We start from the raw sequence: 12,054 nt of genomic DNA, 5'->3' as shown, positions 1-12,054 counted from the left end.
TAAATCTTACAAGGGATTTGAATTCCTTGGGCATCTCTTCTGCATGATTTCCTTAAAGATGGGGATTTTGTCTACTTAGCTTCATTGTTGAATCCTCAGTACCCAGCAGTCCCAGTGTCAGTGTCCCAGTGTCAGTACCCAGTGTCCGCCCATAGGGGGCCCTTCACTAATGTTGAGCAAATAACTAACTGATTTTCTGAAATGAGATATGGTATCTGTGATTGCTAATATTATGCATCAACTTGGCCAAGCCAAGAGATCCCCATATTTGATCAAACATTATTCTAGATGTTTCTATGAAGTTACTTGTCAGGTAAGATGAAAATTTAAATTAGTTGACTCTGAGGAAAGCAGATAGCCCTCTATGATGTGGGTGAGCCTCATCTAATCAGTTGAAAGCCTTAAGAGAAAAAGACTGATTGCCCCTGGGGAAGAATTCTGCCAACCGACTCTGCCTTCGCACTCAGCTACAACATCACCTCTTCCTCGGGTCTCCGAGGAACTTGCCAGCTCCATAGAAGCATAAGCCGATTCCTTAAAAGAAAGCTCTCTGTATCGTTACACATATACTCACATGCTATTGGCTCTGCTTGTCTAAAGAACCCTGGCTAATTCAGTATGCCTTACTCATTTGCTCTCTCAATGAATCAGTCAACACATGCTATTTACCAAGAATCATTCTCACTCACCGAGGCCCCACAGCCGCCAAAGCCAGACCAGTGACACAACCCAGATAGCTTGACACAACCCAGATAGCTTGCTTCTTTTTTTTTTTAATTTAAGAGAGAGAGATAGAGAGTGCCCAAGTGGGAGACGGGGGCAGAGGGAGAGAAAGAGAATCTTAAGCAGGCACCGTGTTCAGCGCAGAGCCCGACATGGGCCTCAATCCCACGATCATAGGATCCTGGGATCATGGCCTGAGCCAAAAATCAAGAGTTGGATGCTCAACTGACTAAGCTACCCAGGTGTCTCCCCACCTCCGACAGCTTTTGACCTTAATTTCTCCACTCTGGGTGGAGGACCAGAGAGCATTACCTCCTCAAAGTTTCATTTCTCTTGTGATGCAAAGCACCTGTACATCTCTCTAGAGAAACAGGTGCCAAGAGAACATTGTACTTGTCAAAGCTGTGTTGTGATGGTGTTATGGGAGGCACCAATTTACTACTGTAATTTTAGGGGAAAATACTTCCCAGGGCGATGCTGAGACATTAATAGTATCACTTCCTCTAAATATTTCCACTCTTTAGAGTGAAGCTGTGGGTGGGGAATTTCCGTCATGGAAACTAGCCAAAAGGTTACAAAAGGTTCACGGACACGGTACCACTTGATGTGTGGCAGATAATTGGTCCCCCCATAAGGCTAAGGAAAAGACGAATCTAAAAATACATCAGCTGGAAGCCTCTAGGGGAGCACGGCATGAAATCTGGTTCTCTTGGGGATCTAGCAATGAGATTAGCAGCCACCGAGTCTATCTGTGGACCTGAGGGAGGATGCTTCTGTAGAGTCCATATTCACATAGACCCTCCCACTGAGGGTTTGTGTGGTAGGGGAAGTGGACATTGAGAGTGAAAGCCTTCCTTAATGTGCCTGCAGGAAGCACAGTTCACCCCTGGGAGTATGTTTTCTCTCTGGGAGTCATTTTTATCTCTTTCTTCCTTCCCCTTTAAGGCCCCTCCTCTCCTTTGATGTCTTTTTCCTTCTGGCTCTCGGTTCTCTAATTCATTTACCTCTTACCTCCAGTGGAAGCCTGTTTCTAGCATGAAGCCAGGCCTCACGCCTCTGCTGGTAGTGTTTTGTGCATGAGAGAGGGAGAGATCTGGGGAGCATTCCTGAAATTATACCCTGAGCCTTCATCGGTGGCAATTACCTAGCACTGTCAATGGGGAGAAATGATAAATAGACTGTCATATGTCCACTTGATAGAATGCTATACAGCCATCAAAATAACTCGTCAACACCAATTTGCATCGACGTGGATTAACCTTCAGAAACAATATTGAGCCAGCATGTTCCAGTTATGGAAGGATATATATGGTATGATCATATTTGCTTAAAGTTACCAAACAGGAAAAAATAAACAGCATATACAATACACATAAATTACATATTAATTAATTTTTATATAAATAAATTTAGACATAACTTATAGTCCACATATGATATATCTGTACCTATAGACATATGAGGCATATCTAAAAAGAAAAGTAAGGGAGAATGATTAACACAAAATTTAAGAGAGCAGTTCCCTTTGTGGGGGGCATGGGTAGAAACTGATACAATTGGCTAGGGGCATGAATCAGGCCTCAAGGGTTGGTAAGGTTTATTTCTATTACTATTTAGAAGGTAGGCACGCGTAACATATGCTTCTTTGTAGTATGAAATGTTTTCCGATACCTAAAAATTTTTCCTAAAGTGAAATTTGTGCAGATTATTAATCCTCATTTATCATCTTCCTTGGAAAACGAAGGGAGGGGTTTGGGGGATAACAGCTGCTTATAAAAATCAAAGAGAACGTTAGCGGAGTTATAGACCTCCATTAACCAAAGCTTCCAGTCGGAACCGAAGGTGAAAAAGAATTGTGGATGTACTGATACCTTCACTTGTTACCTCCCTTCACCATTGCTTGACTTACTTCTGACCCCCCAGGATGCTTCCTTAGGGCAGAACCACCATGTAATAGAGCCGGGAAGGGTGTCAATTTCAAGCTATCATCACTGCCTGGATATTTGGGAGCTATCGTGGGTGCAGTGTTGATTTGAATGATCAAAACAGTCTGCGGCAAAGCGTGGCTTGGACACCCCAGCCTAGGACGTCCCTGTCGTTCGTGGCCCTGTGGCACGCACACATGGCAGGTGCTGGGTGGAATGAGACTCAGCTGTGGCCTTGAGGAGCTCCCGCTCTAATGAAGCTCTGCCAGTCTTCTCTCAAAGTCCTGCCTCCTGGTGTCTATCATGTCAGTTGTGCTACCAGCACAATTAGTAACATGATTTTTTTTTTCCTTTCAATCGACTCACTTTTTTTTTTTAACTTGAAGATATTTACTTATACTAAAAGAAAGTTTATAACACTCCTGCAGGTGAATAGCCAGTGCCGCTACAGTTAATAGAAGGTAATCATGGAAAACAGATGCAGGAAAACAAAACTATGCTGGTGAATTTTAGCTGGCTCTCGTTGACTGCTGATGGCTCATAGTCCAAGGCTCCTTTTCTCCTTGTTAAAAAGGTAAATGGCCAATGGTTAGAGAATGTTAAGATCAGGCCAATCTCAAACGATCAGGAGAGTGAAAATGGGAAAGTTTTCTGTGGCAAGGTCTAGTGACAGCATGATTGTATGCTATATCTGTGTATTGTGTACCATGTAAAATTATCCTGTGGTGCCCCACAGTTTGGAAACTTTGATCAAAGGAGTTGCCAGGAGACAGATAAGCGGAAGGAAAATGGAGGGCATTTGGAGTAAGGTGTGATACAGTTTTGCACAGGACATGTTACGTCTAAAGGAACTCTCCCTGGGGCACCTGGCTGGCTCTGTTGGAAGAGCATGTGACTCTTGATCTCGGGGTTGTGAGCCGGAGCCCCATGTTGGATGTAGGGATTACTTAAAAATAAACTATTTTCATTACTTTTTAATGTTTATTTATTTTTGAGAGAGAGAGAGAGAGAGCAGGGGAGGGGCAGAGAGAGAAGGAGACACAGTATCAGAAGCAGGCTCCAGGCTCTGAGCTGTCAGCACCGAGCCCAACGCGGGGCTCAAACTCATGAATTGCAAATCATGACCTGAGCAAAAGTCAGACGCTCAACCGACTAAGCCACCCAGGTGCCCTAAAAATAAGCTCTTTAAAAAAAATAAAGGATCTCTCCCTGTGTACCTGGTTCCTTTCTCTAAGCAGGATCTCATAAGGGGCTGAGGAGGACGTCCTCCATATGGCCCTGAATAGATATGAGGGATATCAAAATGCAGATGCCTAAGTAAACGGGGAACAGTGAGTGACATGACCTGAGTATGCACAGGGCTGTGTAGCAGCTTGAATTTCCCCAGAAGCAGACCCTGACTCATATTCGAGTGCATGTACTTTGTTTGTTTGTTTGCTTTTAAAGTTTACTTATTTGTCCCGAGAGAGACAGAGACAGTGCAAGTTGGGGATGAAAAGAAAGAGAAGGAGAGAGAGAATCCCAAGCAGGCTCCTTACTGCCAGCACAGAGCCTGACACCGGGCTCAAACTCGTGAAACCAGGAGATCAGGACCTGAGCCCAAACCAAGATGCTTAACGGACTGAGCCATCCAGGCCCCCTCAAGTGTGGGTAGTTTAACCAATGATCCCAGGACACCTTGCTGGAGAGCAGGAAGCCAGGGAAGAATCGTGAGAAGGGACGGCACATAAAAGGTCAGTTATCAAGCCGGCTACCCCTGTGGCAACTGAGCTTAAGTTCACGTGGAAACTTTAGGGAATCGGTAAAACATGCGTCTTAGAGTTATTCCACTCAGGTCTGAGGGAGCTGGGATGTTTACGGCCCACTCGAGAGTTGGATTCTGGGCCTTTTCATTTGCCTTTCAGCAATTACAGTGGCCCTACTTGGCTTGGAGAAAGCTCTCAGGTCCTGAGATAAAGACTCAGGCTGTTAGAAGTTAGTCCAGTCCTGATGAGGCCCAAAGGATGTAGGTAGGAAACTGTTTTCACTCCACCCTTCCTCTGCTAGAAACTTCAAAAACGTGTCATGCTTGACCCATACCACAGCATTCCAAGAGGGCTCTTTCCCCTCATTTACATACAGAGAAAGAGGCTCTATCATTTTAGGCATCATTTGCCCAAAGTCAGGCAGCCTGTGTTCTACACCCCTGGTTACGCCTTCCCAGTCGTCTTCTTTTTTAACATCGAGGTGAAATTCACATGACATACATTAGACATTTGCAAGAGGACAATTCAGCGGCGTTCAATATGGTCACAATGCTGTGCCAACACCACCTGCATCTGGCTCCAAAATACTTTTATCACCCCCACAGGAAATCTCCTACTCCGTAACAGCCACTGGTAGCCACCAACCTGCACTCTGTCTCTACTGACTTACCCATTCTGGGTATTTCATATAAATGGAATCAAGTACTTCTTGTGCCTGGCGTCTTTCACTTTACACAGTGCCTTTGAGACTTAACCCTGCTGTGGGATGTATTAGCAGTTCATTTTTTCTTTGGTGGCTGCATAATATTCCGTTGCGTATGGACATACCACAATTTGTCTCTCCACTCATCTGCTGATGGACATTTAAGCTGCTTGCCATCTCAGGCTGTTGTGAATAGTGCTGCTAGCAAAGTGTGCACACATGTAACATATTTGAGTCCCTGTCTTCCGTTCTCTTGGATGCTTAACTAGGAGTAGAATTGCTGGGTCACGAGGCAATTTTGCATTTCTCTTTTCTTTTTTTTTTTTCTTTTATTTTTTTTTTAATTTTTTTTTTTTAACGTTTATTTATTTTTCAGACAGAGACAGAGCATGAACAGGGGAGGGGCAGAGAGAGAGAGGGAGACACAGAATCAGAAGCAGGCTCCAGGCTCTGAGCCATCAGCCCAGAGCCTGACGCGGGGCTCGAACTCACCGACCGTGAGATCGTTACCTGAGCTGAAGTCGGATGCTTAACCGACTGAGCCACCCAGGCGCCCCTGCATTTCTCTTTTCAAGGAACTGTGCTAGTCTTCTTGCGGGGGCTCCTTCTCCTCTAACTTCTATTTATTTATTTATTTATTTATTTATTTATTTATTAAAAAAACTTTTTTAACATTCATTTACTTATTGAGAGAGAGGGATGGAGCACGAGCAGGGGAGGGTCAGAGAGAGAGGGAGACACAGAATCTGAAGCAAGCTCCAGGCTCTGAGCTGTCAGCCCAGAGCCCGACGTGGGGCTGGAACTAACGAACCACGAGATCGTAACCTGAGCTGAAGTCGGATGCTTAACCGACTGAGCCACCCAGGCACCTCATCCCCTACCTCTATTTAAATGTTAGAATTTCTTGGGGCGCCTGGGTGGCTCAGTCAGTTAAGCATCCGACTTCAGCTCAGGTCATGATCTGGTGGTTTCCTAAGTTCCAGCCCCACGTTGGGCTCCGGGCTGCCAGCTCTCTCTCTGCCCCTCCCCCACTCATGTTCCTTCTCTCTCTCCCTCTCTCAAAAACAAACACTAAAATAAAATAAAGGTTAGAATTTCTTGAGATTCGATTCTAAGCCACCCTCTCCTTTCCCATTTGATACTTTCCCTCAAGCATGTATCACCCACAATCATGGTTGCAATTACCAAATCTATGCCAAGGATCCCCAGACCTCTCCCCTGAGCTCTAGATATTGGCCAGTGTCGAATGCCTGACTGACATCTGCATTTGGATCAATTCTAGAACTGAACTAACCCAAGCCTGGTCCCCACCAGCTTCCCCAGTCTCAGTGACTGGCTATAACAGCATCAGGATCCGTTTGAATGTGCAAACCGGGAAACTGGGGGTCATCTCTGACCCTTCCCCCCTCGCTCTCCTTTTCTGTCCACCACCAAGTGCCGTCGATTTTCCTTTCTAGCTGACTTTTAAATTTGTGTAATTCTGTCTCCACTGCGACCACTCTTGTCTGTATTCACGTAGATACACTTGCCTGGCTGACTTTCTCCACCTTCTGATTGGTCTCCCTGTCTCTAGATGTGGTCCCTTTCCATCCGTCCTCCACACCTATTCTAAAAGCCATGGAGAACCCCTCTACCTTCTCCGTGGCTTTTAGAATAAGCAACGTCTTTCATGCTGCACTTTGGGCTAATTTGACCCACTATCCACTCGCCTCCCGCTACACTGGCCTTGATTTTGCCAGATAATTCTGTGGTCTCCTACCTCAGGAAACGGTCTCTGCTGTTCTCTCTGCCTGGAGCATAGCCTTGTGAACTCCTACGCCTTCTTTTCAATTCTAGTCTCATTTTCTTTCTAGAAACCTCCCTGCCTCCCAGACGAGATCAGCTTCCCCCACAATACGTTGTGATCCTTATCGCATTTGTGTAATTAGTAATTAACGTCTGCTTCTCCCCCACGCCCCGTAAACTTTTTGGAAGCAGGGCAATGTCCGTTTTCCTTCATCTTATGTAAGTTTTGACTTAAAAGCAGCTGCCCCATGAATGAACTAATTAATGAGAAATGGTGGAGCTCCAACTCAAAGCTGATTTGTCATCCTGCCCTTTCCACTGCTCCACTTTGCCCCATTCTTAAAACAGGGATGTCCTTGCAGATTGGAAGGAATTTATCCCCAAACTGGAAGGAAGTAGAAACAAGGAGGAAAATCACTTGACTTGTTCCCAGGGTCCTGTCATGGGCTCTTCACACCCACTTCTGGTGGGAACCAACTTTCTTGGGGGGGGGAGGGGGGAAGCTCCTCAAACAGGGGTTAAGAAGACCAGAGCACACACCCTCAGCTCTCATCATGGGCACAAAGGGCAGAAAACCAGCCCGCCGACGTCCACACAGCTTTGAACAACATGCAACGCTTTTCGAATGGCATTCCCTTGAAAGTTGTCCGTGTTTTTCGTTTTGAAATGATTTCACCAAGATGAAAAGGCTGCCTCAATTCCTTTGTGGAAGAAACGCTACCGAATGAATGAATGACTCAAGGGAATTAGTAAATACAGAATAAAGAAAGGATGGAGAAGTTGAGGTGGCCCAGTGCGAACAGGTAGAACATAGTGTGATTTGTCCCCAAGCCCTTAGAGATGATGCTGATGACCAGTTCTCTGCAGAGCCAATCAACCCTGAGTCCAATCCCCAATCACCATTTCCTACCCCTCCAGGCTGAGTCCCAGAGGGACCGAAAATGACATTATGAATGATTTTAGTCCATCATAATGTGCAAGTGACAGCTCACACTTTGAAGTATTGAAATAGGAGAAGCCAAAGCTGAAGGTTATCACAGGTATGCTCTCTGCGGAGGGCAGCAAGGGGGAGGAGCCATCCAGCTTACACACCCGGAAGCACCTCCCCACGATGATTTCAAAAATAGAATCATGTAGGTTTCAGGTTGCTTTAAAGCCAGTGCCTGCGGGTCGACTGGAAAGAATCCTGGAGTCCCTCTTTCCACCTTTGGGACGTGTTGAGGCCCTCTCAGCTCCAGTTCAGGGGTGTCAACAGAGGGGAACACTAACAGATATCTGATACCAGCTCAGGAAGTCAGAGTCTGAGTGAGTCCCACCCCCCGTCAGGCCACAAGTGTCTGAGAACTTACCCAGGGCAGAGCCACTGCTGCTGGATCGTCCGGTCTCACTGGTATTCTCTCCCTCTCCCCAGTCAGGCAGGTGGGAGCTGGGAGCTCAGTGCTGCCTCATCCCGATGCTTGTATCTTGCCCCGGCCACCAGATTCGCTTCTAAAGGCAGCTGCAAGCATTTCCCTACTGAGCAACCACACACATAGACTGTGAACAGGGTTTGTGCGTGTTTTTCCTTCCGGTTGCTGCAAGTGATGTTGTCTCAGTTCATTTCCTCTCTGTGTCTTTTTTTTTTTTTCATACACTGGGGGCGATATGTAGTTTAGGGGCAGGTGAGAAATCTAGCTCTCATCGGTACTGCTTGCTCTTTTGAGAAAGAGAGGTGATCTTTAAATTATCATTGCAATGCCATTCTGCAGAGTGGCATAAACTCCTTTCTAGGCTGCCCGGAGGCAAACATTCAGCTATGTTAAGGCCAACCAAATCGGGGTTTTGTGGTTTTATGGACTTAATAGACTCTAAAGAATTCCCCTATAAGTTGACACGAAGCAACTTTTCATTCGACCAGTATTTTTTGAGTCTGTGCACTGATAGGCACCCTGCTAGGCGCTAGGCACCCAGCTGGAGCATCCCAGCGTGGAATGGAGGCCTAGACTGAGCATGTGGAAAGGACTTTGGAAGTTCCTTAGTCCCAAACCTTTGTCTTCTGGCTGTGCCTCTGGGTAGCCGACAAGTGGTCTGGTCTGAGGCTAACTACCTGGTGGTTACCCTTTAAGCGCCTTTGGTCTTTCTGGGCCTCAACTTCCTCATCTGTAAAAGGGGACAGTCATAGGATTGTTGCGAGAGTTAAATTAGTTACTATATGTAAAGCCCTCAAAGAGTGGCTGGCACAAGTCAGTAGGTAGGCAGGATATGAGGGTTTGCTATCATCACTGGTGGTGAGTTATATTATTATAAGCTCAGTCCTTTGGTTTTTCCTTCTCTTCCCACTTCCCATCCCTCTCTGGTGCCTAGGAAGGGACTGGGGGACAGAGAGGGTTGAGGAGAGAGGGAGATGGTTTGAAGGATCGATACTCCCCCGTGATCAGGTAGATTTCCTGCTCCAGGGTCAACACAAAGAAAAGCACTGCCCTTGACCTTCCCCCTCATCTTTGATCTCCGCTCATAGTATCCACTGCGCTCTTGTGACTTCTGTTTCGTTGCCGTTTTGGGTGTCTTAATATCCTGCAATACTTTTCTGAAATTCAGATCTGTGTCATCTATTTTTAAGTGTTGGGCCGGCCTGAGTCATATGAAGGAAATACTTCACCCATAAGCAGATGCCATATTTAATGTTTTTAACGTTTATTTATTATTGAGAGACACAGAGAGACAGAGCATGAGGGGGGAGGGGCAGAGACACAGGGAGACACAGAATCCGAAGGAGGCTTCAGGCTCCGAGCTGTCGGCACAGAGAGCCAGATGCGGGGCTCGAACTCACAAACCGCGAGATGGTGACCTGAGCCAAAGTCAGACGCTCAATCGACAGAACCACCCAGGCACCGCAGCAGATGCCATATTTAAGTAAAGAAACAAAACACTCTGCTCAATGCCTTGTGTAATTAGGACTTATAAATAAATCGATGACAAAAACATCCATGGTAATCCTTATATAAATATTGCATCCATAGGTGTAATTAGCAACATTCATGGTAAAAGTATCATCTATTTTTTCTTTCTCTCTTCTTTTCCTTAAAACACCACTCTTGCATACATGCTATATATCAGGAACAGTTCCAGATCTGAGATAGAATTATCCTATTCCCCAATTTTTATTTTCTAGTGCAGCATATCCATAACAAATCGAGCAGAGCGGAAGTCTAGACAGTACATATTTTTTCAAAATGTCCCTCCATGCATTTCCCGTTATCCCATATCATGTGCTATTTTCTCCACTAGATATTTAAGCGGCATAAATTTAAGTGTGTCAATTTCGGAAAAAATAATTTCCAATTATCCATAATACCTTGAAGATGAATGCTATCGAGCTGTCTCCATAAGTCAGTGACACCTTAGACATATAAGAAGGCTAAGCTTGGCCTTCATTTACATCAAGCACTTGAGATGGGCAACTTGATTATCCTTAACTCTGTTCCTTTGTCTACATCCCCATGGCTTTCTTTCCCACTGCACGTCCCACGGCTGAGGCTTTAAAATGGAGAGAGAGCATGTCTGTCAAGACGAACTAAGGAGTTCAGACTTTTTCCAAACACAGATCACACTTGTTTTAAAAAAACAACTGAAATATTTTTTTTCCACTTGGAAAGATGAAGGTTTTCTATGTCTGTTTTCCTACTTACGGTCTTAGATGTTTTCCTTCTTCTCTTTTTTTGGGTTTGTTTTCTTCTTTTTTGATTAGTGGCAGATTATGCCATGCGTCAAGATTTTGACAGGCCCCAGATGGCTCTGATAAAAACAAACACCTGTAATTTCTAATCACTCTATCCAATGAAGATCGTGTTTACATTTTTGTCTTTATTTAAACAATCTTCTTGACTGCTCTAATTAACTTCTTCATGCCGGCTCAGTTCGCACCACTGCATGGTTTATAACTACCTGCTAAGCAGTAGCCAAACCCCAGGCAACTGTTTTGAATTTGTCATGGGTATTTGGTCCAAGGAGTGACTGTTGTATGGAGTGAAGTCTGAGGGGCAGGTGGGGGGCGGGGGGGGGGGGGGGCAGAAGTGAGAATTTGAGAAGATAAAAAGTTTAAAAATCCATGGCCGACTTTGTGTGTGTGTGTGTGTGTGTGTGTGTGTGTGTGTGTGTGTTTATGATTCCCTATGCGTGACTCATTTCCCTCCATGACTGAATACAGTATGAGCCATAGGGAATCAGCTACCCACAGAGGAATTTCAATGAATATGCCCCAGAGTTGGTTTGGCAAATTTCAAGAGCAAAGTTGTCTAGTATTATAATGTGTGCTTCATCCCTGCTCAAGAATGGCAGTCAGTCTTGTGGTTTTCATTTTTAGATGAAGAAATTAGAACTCAGAAAGATCCAGTTCGTTTGTCCGTTCAGTAGGTGCTGTGTTCCTACAAGCTCCTATGAGCTTTCCTGGGCATGTTGGTACGTCAGTCCCCAAGACACGGGACCTGCCCTCAAGGTGACCTGGTGAGATAACTATTCCCATTAATGGGTTCACTCAGCCATCAAAATCATTTATCGAGCAAGTGCTATGAAAAATTAAAAATGAACGAGAATCAGCTCCTTCCCTAAGGGACATTACAGGCCAGTAGGCATGGCAAAACGAACCTTATCCACCTTCCTCTTTTGCCCTTACGACCCTCCTTTACCACTTGCAACCCTCCTTTTCTCTTGTTTCAGGACATCTTTGTCTTCCTCCTGTTCTCTCATCAGCCAAATCCCCAGTCCCGAATCCCAGAACCTCATGACCAGCTCTTTAAGCAACGCGCACGCATTAATGTCGATTTCCTTGTTCTTGTTCTTTTGGGTGTTTATGCATTTCCAGCCGTGAGTGGGAGCTCAGTCTACTTTCTCTCCTGCTCCACAGCTACCCAGTTAGCCGAGGCCGATTTGTTTCCTTGCAAATTCTCCCCCAATCAGCTCAGCTAGGCCCCTCAGTCGCTCAGGAGTCTTCTCGTGCATCTCCCACGGACTGTCAAGTCTTCCTTCCATACTATTGCCCACCGTCCATCAACTGTGCGCCCAGCCCTCACCTTGTGCCGCGCCCCGGGTAAGCGCTGATGTGAGCTTCTAGAGACTCCATAGTCTCTGCAGAACTCGGTTCTTCCATCCTCCTGCTCCTCATTCTCTGCGCATTCTCCAACCCTTTCAGCTGTAG

The 12,054-nt window shown here is 45.6% G+C and overlaps 1 protein-coding gene across 2 annotated transcripts in view; it reads right to left on the bottom strand.

Moving 5' to 3' along the window:
* The window catches only part of NEDD9 (neural precursor cell expressed, developmentally down-regulated 9), a 183,728-nt gene extending 175,317 nt beyond the window's left edge, over positions 1 to 8,411 (bottom strand). For both annotated transcript variants that reach the window (XM_019420119.2, XM_053904909.1), the window contains exon 1: positions 8,231 to 8,411. The gene's annotated coding sequence lies outside the window, so the exon portion shown is untranslated. The remainder of the gene's footprint in view (positions 1 to 8,230) is intronic.
* Positions 8,412 to 12,054: the final 3,643 nt, after the last annotated feature.

This window comes from Panthera pardus, unplaced genomic scaffold (assembly GCF_024362965.1).
Source record: "Panthera pardus isolate Hobbes unplaced genomic scaffold, ASM2436296v1 HiC_scaffold_17, whole genome shotgun sequence".
Lineage (NCBI taxonomy): Eukaryota > Metazoa > Chordata > Mammalia > Carnivora > Felidae > Panthera > Panthera pardus.
Note: the sequence above shows the minus strand (reverse complement) of the source record. Positions and strands in the feature narration are given on the sequence as shown.